The sequence below is a fragment of the Coturnix japonica genome, chromosome 4 (assembly GCF_001577835.2).
Source record: "Coturnix japonica isolate 7356 chromosome 4, Coturnix japonica 2.1, whole genome shotgun sequence".
In the NCBI taxonomy this organism is placed as follows: Eukaryota; Metazoa; Chordata; class Aves; order Galliformes; family Phasianidae; genus Coturnix; species Coturnix japonica.
This window is the reverse complement of record NC_029519.1, coordinates 60,339,961-60,353,556: the sequence shown is the minus strand read 5'-3', so window position 1 is coordinate 60,353,556 and position 13,596 is coordinate 60,339,961. Positions and strand designations below refer to the sequence as shown.

The following is a 13,596-nucleotide window of genomic DNA, read 5'->3' as shown; positions in this document are numbered from 1 at the left end:
CCAACAGCAGAGGGCTCTGCTGATCATTAAAGAGGTTGGGAAATTTTCATGTATATCCCTGATGGTCTCACCAATTTTGCAAGAAACTGCAAGGATAGTATCTAGGGAGGAAAGAGCAGTAGAGCAAAAAAAGAAATTTTTTCTTTTTCAGTTCTACATGGATTTACCATGAAAATTAGGAGCATGAGCATTCCCTTTTGTGGAAGAGATTTTTCCCTTGGGTGCTCGTGGTAGTGTTTTAAAGCACACTAAAAACCACAGCTTTCATGCAAAATATGTGTCTTGAAAGTTGAAAAAGTCTTTCCTGATCTACTGTTCTCTTTTCTCAAATGGCCACTTACTCACTGGGTTTTCTGTCACTTCCATGCCTAGTGTACTCTCTCAAAAACAATCCATAGCAACTCTGCTTTACAGTTTCAGCAGTTTCAACCCTTCAGTCTTGAGTAAATTATGGCTGTGCTAAGAGCAACACATATACAGCCACTGACAAAGGCAGAAGCTATAATATTTTAATACAACATCCCACACTCAGTCAACCTTCCAGTTGTATCATACCACATGTAGGCCCATGAGAAGATTAATTTGCCACAGAGATTATTTGCAGAAACATTGTTACACCTCATCGATAACAGATTTTGTGATTCCCCATCCCCAGGATACTCAGCATCTTGTAAAATTGTGCTCTAAATAGCAGTTGAACACTGAGTTAAGAGAAGAACAGTAAGTGATTTACACTAAATTCTTCTGTGAAAAGACCTAAGAACAAACAGGGTCAAGATGCTATATCACAAAAGATGCTTTGCTAGCATAAATTATTTCTCATCCCATTTCCGGAGAACAGTGGTTGAGTTAAGATTTGTACCAGTGTCTGGAGATAAAGTGCTTTGACCATTCAGTCTCGGATTTATTACAGATGTGAAACAAACAAATTCCTGGGGAGGCAGTCTATTTTCCACAGCACGACTGCTAGTAGATAGGAAACTTTTATATGGCTTTCCACATCAGTGCAACAGATGAATTTGTGTGCAAGTCTAAGTGAAAATATGTTACAAAAACAGAAGTAAACACATATTTTTAATGTCAGCAAGCCAGTTCATTTTCTCAGGGTTGGGTTTCCCATTGCATACGCCCAGGAGACAGTCATAAAATTATATATATGTGTTATTTTACATATTCAGTAGATTTTGTTCTGATACACAAAATTTGCATGATGGAGCAGCAGTGTAAGTATTCACTATGTGTCCTCTTCACTGACATGGGTATGAGCAAACCTACCACCTGGAATGTCATGGCAGATGAGAAAAGAGACTTCTGACAGAGAGCAGGAAGATACCCAGCTGATTTTTAGTTATGGGTTTGCTAAAATTGGCCTGTGCTTTGAGAGATACTTTGGATTAAATTTCATCATTAATATCTAGTTCCATGGATAAAATTATAGCATTTTAAAATGATGCTGAAAGGGACGAAAGCAAATGGCAAATGAGTCCTCAGCCTAGACGGAAAGACACAGCATAGACCTATATTAAGAACAGTGCTTACAAAGGAAAAAGAATTCTCTCCATGATGTCTGTATTTTGTGAGGGTGGGAGGTGTATTTTTCTGAAGTGCATTATAAACATCAAGCAAGAATACATTTCTTACCTTAACAAGAGATGATCTAATACCTTGATAGCAGGCATGTTATCTCAGTTTCTTAATAGTCTTGATGAACCCAGGCAGTCTTGTTGAAATTTGCATTCACAGAGTCAATGGTAAGAGTATCAGATTCTCGGTGAAAAGTACTGAAGAAATAATCTGCAGAAAAAATACATAAATAACATGTTAATGAGTATGTACAGTGTTCCACAGTTGAAAAAATGGTGCCTGACATCCAAGCATGTATGAAGCAAAGATGTATGACTGAATTTCTCCATGCAGAAAAAATGGCACCCACTGGCTTTCAGCAATGCTTGCTGAATGTTTATGGAGATCGAACAGTGGATATCAGTGCAGTGAGGGGATGGGTGATGCTTTTCAGCGGTAGCAACAGCAACAAAGAAGCCACATTCTGGATGGTCATGCATGGCTGTCACACCACAAAATAAGAAGGATCTCCATCAGCACAAATCAGTGTATTATGACCAGAGAACTGTGTATGGAGCTGAATATCAGCTTCAGTGCATTGGAAATAATGATGGCAACATTGGAATATCACAAAGTTTGCACAAGGCAAGTCCCACAAATGTTCAAACAAGAACATAAAAACACTGTATGCAGGTTTTTCAGGACCTATTGAAGCAATAAGAAGCTGAAGGTGACAGTTTTGCATCATTACTGGTGATGAGACATGCTGTCACCGTGACTCAGTCAAAACAGCAGTCCATGGAGTGGCAACATGTGAATTCCCCACTGAAGAAAAAGTTCAAGATGTGCACTGTCTTTTGGGATAGGAAAGCTGTGATTTCCCTTGATTTCCTGGAACCTGGACAAACCATCAACTCTGACTGCTACATCACAACACTGACTAAGCTGAAGGCTTAAACTTCCAGAGTCAGACCAGAGAAGAAGACAACCTTTCTCTTGCATCACAATATTACCAGGCCCCATACCAGTCTGAAGCACATTTCCAATGTTGGCTAGACTATACTACCACACCCATCACATAGTCCAGATTTAGAACCTTCTGATCTGTTCAGGCTAATGAGAAAATTAATTGCATGAACAACATGTACATAGCAACTATGCCATTATAGCAAATGTGAAACAATGGATCACTGTTTCTGGCAGAGATTTTTACAAGCACAAAATTCAGGCTCTCATTCATTGCTGGCAAAAATGAAAAACTAATGGTGGTGACTGTGTTGAAAAATGGTGCTTTGTAGCTGAGAACTTGCTCTATCAAATAGTGCTATTTGAATCACAGAATCACACAATCATTCAGGTTGGAAAAGACCTACAAGATCATCCAGTCCAATCATCCACCAGTCACCAAAAGCTCTACTAAACCATGTCCCTCAACACAACATCCAAACATTCCTTGAACACCTCCAGAGTCAGTGACTCCATCACCTCCCAGAGCAGCCCAATCCACTGCCTGACCACTCTTTCAGAGAAGTAGTATTTCCTAACGTCCAGCCTGAACCTCCCTGGCTCAGCTTGAAGCTATTCCCTCTAGTCCTGTCACCAGTTACATGAGAGAAGAGGCTGAACCTGAGCTCACTACAACCTCCCTTCAGGTAGTTATAGAGAGCAATGATGTCTGAACAATCCTAGCTCCCTCAGCCTCTCCTCATAAGGCCTGTGCTCCAGACTTCTCACCAGCTTTGTAGCCCTCCTCTGAACATGTTCCAGGGCCTCAATATCTTTCTTGCAGTGAGGGGCCCAAAACTGAACACAGTACTCGAGGTGCGGCCGCACCAATGCCGAGTACAGAGGGACAATTACCTCCCTGTTCCTGCTAGTAACATTGTTTTTGATGCAAGCCAGGATGCCGTTGGCCTTCTTGGCCACCTGGGCACACTGTCGGCTCATGTTCAGCCAAGCATCAATCAGTACCCCCAGGTCCGTTTCCTCCACACAATCCTCCAGCCACTCCACCCCAAGCCTATAGCACCACCTGGGTTGTTTTGTTTTCTTGTTGTTCTGTAATTGAACTACAGATAGCTAAGTCTTGTAGGAAAGACAACACTTGGAGATGTAGAGGCTCCATAAATATTATATATATTTTCACTAACGTGTGCAAATGCAGTAAATATTGTTATTTTTCTTAGCATCATAATCAGTGGAAGAAAATGTGTATGGAAAATGCATCTTTGTAGGTATTTCCTTTCATAAAACAATACTCTTAACCATTTTCCCTCAAATATCTAAACAGTGAATTTTCAAGTCATTAGTAACTCGTGTTATGAATATTAAAAAGATTTCTCAATGACATGAAAATATGGCAAGCAAATCAGTCACCTGACAAAACAGAAACATAAAGAGGCAGAAATACATTGTACAGAGTAATAAATCATTCTGCGTGACTCTACCTCTTATCAACTGAAGCTTATTTAGATAGCCTCACTTTTAAAATAAAATCAGATACCATAAAATCTCACACTGAATTGATATTCCGGTATTTCAATAATAAATCTGTTGAATGTTGTCATAATTGATGTTTTGGAAAGCTCAGGTCTTTAGTAAAAGGAAGTAATATAGCTGGATAAAACATAAATGCATCTCTTCAGCTGATTTAGGAACTGAATTAGCCTAGCCAGAATCCAAGCTGAAAAACAACCTTCCTTTCTAATCCTCCCTCAGGGGAAAACAATGCTCACTTTTGTAAGATCCCCAGCAACATTACATATGATGTCCTTGATCCCTGTCCTGCGCAGTTCCTTATTATCACTTATTGTTTCTCTGCCTGACTCATCACGTTCCTTAAGCTCTTGCCAATTAACTGTGGCCAGCCATCTCTTTATCTCTTTTGGGGATGATTATTATTATTTTTTCCAAAGAGCTTTTTTTTTTTTTTTTTTTTTTTTTTTTCCTTTCCAGAGGTTGCATTGCTTGGGGAGCTCTGCATTAAACTCCTGCTGTTCCCCTGCTGTTGATCAACTCTTCTATTTTCCACAGTAGCAAATAGCTATTGTGGGAGGCAAAGGATAGATTCATGTGTTTTGGACAATTTGTCAGCAAGAAATGCCAACTGGAGAATTTTCTGGAGGAGCCCACATGAAAAAGCACAAATAACATCCATTATTGCTCTCTATAACTTCCTGAAGAGGGGTTGTAGTGAGCTGGGTGTTGGCCTCTTCTCTCGTGTAATCAGTGATAGAACTAGAGGGAATGGTTTTAAGCTGTGCCAGGGGAGATTCAGGCTGGACATTAGGAAGTATTACTTCTCAGAAAGGGTAGTCAGGCATTGGAATGCACTGCCCAGGGAGGTGGTGGAGTCACCAACTATGGGAGTGTTCAAGAAACGTTTAGATGTTGTGTTGGTGAATATGATTTAGCTGGGAAGTATTGGTAATGGTTGGACTAGATGATCTTCTAGGTCTTTTCCAACCTTGGTAATTCTGTGATTCTGTGAAAACTGGTCAGTGTAGCACTTCATCATAGCCCTGTGCAGATTCTCCTCTTTCGCTGTGAATGCAGAATGGCTCAGCTGAGACCAATAGTTTTCCTTGATGACCAAAGCTGTCATTAAATTATGATAAAGGTCCTCTTTAACAATTAAGCTAATTTGTTAAAAGGCATCAGTGAGTGCTTGCTCATTGTCATGCCAGCACCTTTGGGGAGTGAGATAAAAGAGCCTCTTTATACTTTCTTTTCAGCAAGGCTATTTAAAGATCATTTAAATTTGGAGCAAACTGATGAGGAATTAAAGCACACTCTTTCCTCAACCATTCTACAGTCATAACTTTTATAACTTTGGCTCAGATAGAAAGCAGGAACTGCAAAGACACATTCCCAATTCCATTGCAGTAGGAAAGACCTCAGTAGGACTTAATTTTTCCACATGAGTCAACAATAACTCCATTTATGCCAGTAAGTTACATTAACAGGGGAACTGGTAACTCTCATAAGAATTACAGAGGCAAAATCACTTAATTATGAGGACAGGCTGAGAGATCTGGGACTCTTCAGCTGGAAGAAGAGAAGGCTCCAGGGGACTATAAGGCCTTCCAGTACCTGAAGGGGGCCTACAGGAGAGCTGGAGAGGGACTTTTTATAAGGGCATGTAGCAAAAGAACAAGGAGAAATGGTTTTAAACTGGATGAGGGTAGATTTAGATTAGATATCAGGAAGGAATTCTTTACTGTGAGGGTGATGAGACACTGGAACAGGTTGCCCAGAGAGGTTCTGGATGCCCCCACCCTGGAAGCATTCAAGGCCAGGCTGGATGGAGCTTTGAGAGACCTGGTATCCCTGCCTATAGCAGGGGAGTTGGAACTAGATGACCTTAAAGGTTCCATCCAACTCAAACCATTCTATGATTCTATGAAAATGCTGGCATCTGTAGCATTTTGAGGTTTCACATAGTATTCAAGCTAACAGCAAACACTGTGATGATGCTGTTTTGATCAATACAGCTAAGTAACTCTGGGAAATGCTGGTTAAACTATGCACTTTATAAGCTTGGGACATGTTTTTTTCTTTAACTGAAAAGAAACATCTAAACAGCTATAGAATAGGATTGATATGTTAATAATTATTGCTCACTTAAGCTGGCATGACTTAGTATTTTTGTATAAAGACAATTTATAATCTATTTGTCCAATAAAATGTGATTTCAGGGAAACAAAGCTGGAAAATGTCTCACTTTGAGAAGGATTTTAAAATCACATTAACCAATCAACTGCATCCTTGAAAATCAATGAAATCTTCAAACGCATTTTAAGGCTTTCTGACCAAAAGACTGATACCGCCTTGAATAATGAGAAAAGCAAGAAAAGAGAAGTGATTACAGGCTAAACATTTACATTCCAGGTTTTAGTTGGATGATTATAAATTCGTCAGATTGTAAATTCCTCAGACTCATTATGTTCATACTGCCAAGAATTAATCTAATGTATAGTAGATAAGAATTACTCTAATCTATTGCTGTTGACTGCCAACAGTAGTTCTATTAATTCAAAGAGCTAATGACATTTACTAGAATTGCTGTGATATTTTTTGCAGCTTTGAAAGTGTGTGGAAATACTCACTGGTACATCATTCTAAACAAACAAAATTAAGTCTGAGAAGGAGAATGGCACCTGCACTCCTGATCTATATGCTTCGCATCATACACACAGAGCATGAAGTGCGCAAGGCTATGGCTCATCCAGTGATGGAGCCAATCATCAAGGCTTGTATTTTCACATAATGACAATAAATAACAACAAATGACAACAATAGCAAAAAGATAAGTGTTTGAGTCTGGAAGCAAAGCAGCTGGATAGTGCAGTAGTATCCCCAAAATAAGTCCAGGGTCAGCAAGGCCTATAACCTAGGTTTAGCATCCCACAAATGTAGGTGCACTGTTTCTGTTTCAGAACAGACATAGTTCAGAAACAGTTCATACTGTCTGCACCAAGCCCTAGTGCATCAGGATGCACACCAGGTGATGAAACTATCAGGTCAGCTTGGTGGGCAGAGACCTAGCCAAATAGAAGTTACCTTCATAACTCTGAATGCCTAGGGTGTAGGCATCCAAGCTAGGGATTTCTCATGGAAAAGGAAGGTGCACAGTAGGTTTTCTTAGCTGCCTGTAAGCTTGAACAGTCATGCAATATATTATGTACACTCATTTGCCTGCTGTAGAGTAACAGATTTCATTTCTCCCTGAGAAATGCCAAAACAATATTATCCTTATACCAGGCTAAGTAGCTCCTGTAAAAGCTGTTGCATGATTCTGACTTTAAAAATAAATAAATAAATAAATAATTTTAATAAAAAGGTGAGAAAAAAATGTCTGCAGTCCAGCTGTACAATGGTAAATGCCTAATGTTAAACATACACTAATTTAAGACCAAAAAAATGTTTGCCTGTGCAGCTTTGAGGGGAAATACTCTTTCCCAAGGAGTTTAGCAGAAATCTAGCAAAGTTAAAATGTAAGAACGAGTGAAAACTCCCAAATAAAGAGTTCTTTTTTCCCCTTAGCAAGAATCAGACTGAGCTGAAGCTTCTTCCTCTATCCCAAAATCTGTTCAGGTTATGCGAGCACATGTGTTATTGATTTTTCAGCATACAGCATTTACATAGCCACATTGTCAGAAGAGATAGGAATAAAAAGTTAAATAATAAAGATATATATTTTTTAATAAATATACTATATTTTAATAAATATATTACACCTGAGATGTCTCTGCAGTGAAGTCATAAAAACTCCCTAGAAAGATGAAAGTATTCTTTGAAGATTACTTGAATACATGAAATCCCTCTGTACCAAACATGCACAGATGGACTTTGTTTTTCAGATACCAAATTTAATAACATTAAGTTCATTCTCAAACAAGTGTGCTGATGTTTAACAGCAGTACAGCAATACCACGGGGTTTGCAAACAGGAAAATGTCTGGTAGTTACTGACTTTGTTATGTTTCTTGTAGCAGAGATTCATCGAAATACACAGCATCAGCAATGCTAACAAAAGCACATGCACAACTCTGCATGGGCTGTCAGTAATCGGAATTGCAGATAGCTCTGTTCCCCTCACCTTCCTCCAGACACCAGGGTAGGGGCTGTGATAAGAGGCTTTGTATCAACAGGGCAAACAACAACAGTTCGCACAACTGAGCACACAGCAGAGATAAGCATCAAGACAGGTAGCTCACTCAGCCTTTTCTCCCAGCCTGAGTACATAGCAAATATGTGACAGAGTGACAGAGCCACTCTTCTGAGGCTATGAAATTGAATTTTACCAAAATGAGTAGGCTACTTTTCCATCATTCTCAAGACAATGATTCTTAATTTTATTTGCACCCATATGAAATCTACAGCCAACTCAGTACTTGGAGACAGATACAAAGCAGCACAGTACAACTCCCATGCACTTTTCATAGCAGAAGGCTAAAGCTCTTGACAAACCACGGCACAAGAAGAATCTCTTTGCTACTGTTCAGCATGTCAGGAGAGTTTGTAAGACACGAGCTCGCTGTGGTGAATCCATAAGCACTGAGGGGCAGCCCCAATATCATATATGCTTGAAAGCCTTCCTACACTTTGACTTCCTCAAAACTACATCTGACTCCAAAGGTGTTCTGACTCATTGTTTTTGACTATGATGAGCATTGGCTCAGAAGGAACAAGCAGCTTGTACAACTCAAACCCATTCTGGAAGAATCACATCAGTCTCTCAAGAGGAATGAGATCCTTGGCTGACCCTGCCATCTGCAATCACAAGAAAGCAGCATCTCCCTACAGAGTTAGGCTCCATTTAATAAAGTAAAAGAAAATAAAAATCAAGGAAAAATAAAACAATAAGCAGGGCAGTTGAATCAGCCTCATGCATGACATTTTTCCCTACTCTGACTTAAAGTCATGTGAATATCTGTAGCAAGAGCTGCACTTAGAGATCCAATCCAGTTCCATCTTTATTCAAGTGATGAACAGGGCTCTACCTGCCCAAGCATTTGATTTTTCCAACACAGAAACATAGAGTCAAGAGGAGGTAGAATCTCATGCACACTTCAGATATTGTCATGGTAAATTTCTACACGTCATTTGTGTAATTAGGTCATAGAAGTGCTAGATCTCAGAAACATTGGTTGCTGTCAGATTTGCAGTGCTGAGTTGAATGGAGGTTGTACAGTTCTGTGTGCATTTTGAACTGAGGTTACCTTCAGTTAAAAAAAAAGTTTGGAAGTCAATATTTATGGGATGGGAATTTGCAGGAGTAGTAACAGTTAAAACAGTTAAGAGACCCATTACAACATGTCAGTTACAGAAAGACAGACACTACACAATTTCCTGGCAAAAGCAAACAAACAAACAAACAAAGTGCTTCTGCCAAGTAAACACAAAATAACAATAATAAAAAAGTACTTCATTAATATTTGGCAGGAAGAATGCCACACATAAGTGCTCCCTACACTTAAGAGAATATAAATGGTGCAAGTGGTAACCCTTCTGTTTGTTGATAAAGCTTCAAAATAGGCAGGTATGTCTGACTGAATAGAATCAGGCTCGTTGAATTCAGTTGATGTCCAAGCTGAATGGACTGTCTGTTTATATTATTACAAGATGTTTCTTTAAAATGGTTTGATCAATAAAGCAGCTGCTAGAGACAACAGTAATAAAAGTTCCTTGTAAGAAATACACCATTTTCTCTGTACTTGTTTACTTCAAATTTACTATATGCTTTGGATTTGACTACGACTAATGTTATTCCAAGAATCTCCTCTAAGTTTGTACCTGTGACAGACCACTGCCCTGTCAAGATCCTCTGTTTGCTCAAAAACTAGTGTTTCTGAATCACTGTTCATAATTCATATATATATTTATAATATAGGACAGGGCAAAAAGCCCTAAAGAGAGATCAGAGCTGCTTTTATAGAGGGCAGAACACACTACATACAAGGCAATAATCCAACACATCTATGTGAAAGCTCTCAGATTTCATAGTCTAAACCTCAAGACTTGATATTTGCATAAAGCAAACAAGTGAACTATAAGAAAACTAAGAATCTGACTAATTAGGCAGCAATTTTTCTTCTGCCAAGTCTGAGACACGCTGGGTACACAATTCGTAACAAGTTGTACTCGTGGCAATGTAACCAAGTTTAGATTGAAGTATGAACTGTATGTCATGGACAAGGGCTCTGTAGGATATTTTCCACAGTTAGAAAAAGGAATATGAGATAATAAAGACATTAATGTTGTTAGTTCAGAAACCTCAAAAGCACAGTTCTGATAAAAGGGTGATTTGTATCAAAGAGATCACACTATGTATTTTGGACACTACTTTAGATGTTATTGTAATCTCTTTCCATTAGGAATTAACATAAATAGATACTTAGGTAATTGTACAGCAAAAATATGTCACCTTTCCTCTTGCCTCTTATCAACTACCGTCCTGGTGAGATAATCCAAGGATACATATTGGCATCCCAGAGAACAAGATCAGAAGTACCCACAGTCCATTCTTTAGGCAGGAAAGGCAGGAATACTGCTGCAGTATAGTACCTGTACCACTTCTGAAACAGATTTGTATAATATGTACCTAGAAATTGCCAGTGACTGATCTCCCTGTGACATCCTGAGGCATCTAATGCAAAATTTATCAGCATGAGGAAGATTCTGCTCTTACTGAAATCTACCTTCCTGCATTACAAGCCCATCATGTCTTCACTCAGGCACTGAAGTCAGCAGCGGCCTTTCATGTATTTGAAGTCTGATACCACAAACCTTCTATCCTTTCTCTTCCTTATGTTAAACACGAGATGTTACAGGTTCTCTTCCTGTTTAACATCCCAATACAGCATGTGCCTTTTTTCTTCCTTCATCAGCTTGACACAAACCCATTCTAGTCTTGTGAGCCACAATAAATGCCCCGGATCTTTTTATTCAGAGCTATTCCCTATTTCCTCTTCTGTATTTGTACATGCAACATACCTCCTGTTCTCCCTTCCTCTCTCCTCCAGCATGGGAAGATATCCCTGCAAATAACTTGAAAACACCATCATTGTCTTGCCTTAACCATAATGTCTCCACTGTTACGAGACAAGAGGGAGGATGCAATGAGGGCAGTGAATCATGCTGCCCTCATAATTCCACAAAGCTTTCAGCATACTTTTGCTGCTGTCACACACTGTATCATCTAGTGGACACTGGCCAACTGTCTAAGCCAACCTAGGCATCTACCACCTTTTATACTCCCTGAAGTACCCCAGACATTTGTGAAGGGCTGGAACATATGAAACAGTATCTACATCATTCTGGATCAACAGTTGGAGTCCAGGCAGGATGCACTGCAGAGCACAGAGAAGCCTTAAATGCCCAATGGTTGGGCTCCTAAATCCTATCCCTTTGTATGGTGCCACAGCACATAAATCAAAATGTGCAAAAAGGAAGACATAGAAAGACTGGAATTTCCAAGTCGTGTTGGGAACAATGGTGAACTTAGGCTGTCTCAAAATAAATGTGATTAGTGGGCAAAGATTAGATAGAAAACACTTAAAATCAATTGCTGAATATCTACAGTCTAATTACTTGAAGAATGTCTGACCAGGGTCAGATCCACTGAGAACCACATGGAGATATAAAGAGGCAACACTTGTGCAAAATTGAGAGCATCTCTACTCAAGCATTTCAGATTTTAGGTGCAGAGCCACAGTAAGTGTTCTTTATTCCAAAGAGATAAAATTACAATTCATAATCACCCTTGCAGCAAAAGGTGAGGAGAAGCGCATAGACGCTGGGGATCAACACTGACCCTTGTCTTCTTTTAATCTGCACAAGGAAGAAGGGGAAGATGAGCATCAGCTCCTGTGGAAGCTGATCCATGGCACTTGTCTTGCTGTGCAGGCAGGTAGGGCAAGAACAACTGGGGCTGCCACAATTTGATATCTGTCAGGTGTGTACTGCTTCTTGGAAGATATATTTGCAATACTAGCAGGTGCAAGATTGGTAAGGATCAACTGTGGCGTATACGTGACATCCATGACAGGATGAATTTACAAGAGACAGCTTTGAAGTTGCTAAGTAACAGTGTCCTGTCCTCACAGCCACTGATCAGCAACAACTTGTTCTCATGCAATTTAATATCCTTGATTGAAATTTGTGTGAAGAGGTTTTAAAATAAAATTAGATCTGAACCAATCCCTTGGATTTACAGAGTATTTTCTTTGCCAGCTTTCTAATAGTCTGTCTAATCCTTCACTCTCACACCAAGTGCAGCTTCTTGTATTTCTGGGAAATCACAGCCTCTTCCCAAATCCCCACTCTTTTTAGGAGAACAATAAGGAAATTTTACAGCAGAAAAGTTCACTTCTCTCCCCAACCTCATTAAGAGAAAATAAAATGAGAAATGCATTCAACATTTAAATTCAGTCTGGTGTAAATTCTTGATAAAAATAAGCACTAAGGGAGCAGATAGAGGAACATGACTATGAAGTTTACAGACAACCTGAGTAAACTGTCACCCTGCAGCACTGTTCCCAGAAGGTCTGAAGCAGCCTTGAGAAAAAGATAGTAGCACCAAATCAAATCCAACTAGACACAAATTCCCCACAGCCCATCATCAATAATAAAAACATTTGCTTCAGACATAACAACACTGCGTTTATATGATTGACTATGACAGGCAAGGAACTCTGACACCAACCAAGTCTTTTCTTGGGCTCTAATTTTTTCCAAATGTGTTAACATGGTTTACTCTTTCCCTTAATTTCATGGTGGCATTTTGCCCTTTCTGTTTCTGAGAATAGAATAAGCAATACATTATAGATCACTGTCTTCTTGAGTTAGAATTTCAATGCTAAATGTCATTGTCTGAGGATTGAGCAGTTTCAGCATCTCCCAGGGACCTTGTCTCCAAGGCAGACACAGGGTCTCAAAAGGAAAGGCTCAGCTGTTTCAACTGTTCTGCAATGCTTTATTCCCCAGCAGGGCAGGTGAAATCCATGGAAACCTGTCCATAAGGGCCAGAAGTAGCAGCCCCACCATGCTGTGCAGAAGCAGTGATGCAGAGATAATTCCTTCAATCAGGTCCTTCACAAAGGGAAAGCAAACTGTAACTCAGAGATTGAGTCATCCCAGGAGCTAGTGGGCAGTTCTAGTCAGTTTCAGCCAGGAGAAGATTTATTAGCTTAAGAAATTCTGTGCATCCGGTTGATCCCTGAGATACAGCTTTCTGGGAGTGATAGTCATTATTTTCTGCTGGTTTCCTTATTTTTTAAGCATGCTGCCATGAGAATTCTGTGTATAATCTAGAGGTAATTGGTTATATGTTAGTGCCTCACTGAAGGCAAACAAGATTTTGAAGTCACTATACACCCTTTGAAACAAGAGCCACAGTTCAAGTGCATTTGAGATATCCCTTGCCAGTGTTAGTGAGGCTTACGCCAGACTTGCATTTCACTGGGATGAAAGTTTCATGCCATGACTTTGGTTCAGCTTGTACATGCAAGCCCTTCACCAAAGCACTCCT

At 39.6% G+C, this 13,596-nt stretch overlaps 2 protein-coding genes across 14 annotated transcripts in view; one reads left to right on the top strand and one right to left on the bottom strand.

Annotated features, from left to right (window-relative positions):
- GABRA4 (gamma-aminobutyric acid type A receptor subunit alpha4) overlaps positions 1–13,596 on the bottom strand; it is a 134,621-nt gene that overhangs the window by 66,702 nt on the left and 54,323 nt on the right. For both annotated transcript variants that reach the window (XM_015862326.2, XM_015862325.2), the window contains exon 2: positions 1,642–1,794. The gene's annotated coding sequence lies outside the window, so the exon portion shown is untranslated. The remainder of the gene's footprint in view (positions 1–1,641; positions 1,795–13,596) is intronic.
- Positions 1–13,596, top strand: part of GABRB1 (gamma-aminobutyric acid type A receptor subunit beta1) — a 76,166-nt gene that overhangs the window by 9,698 nt on the left and 52,872 nt on the right. The window lies entirely within an intron of this gene.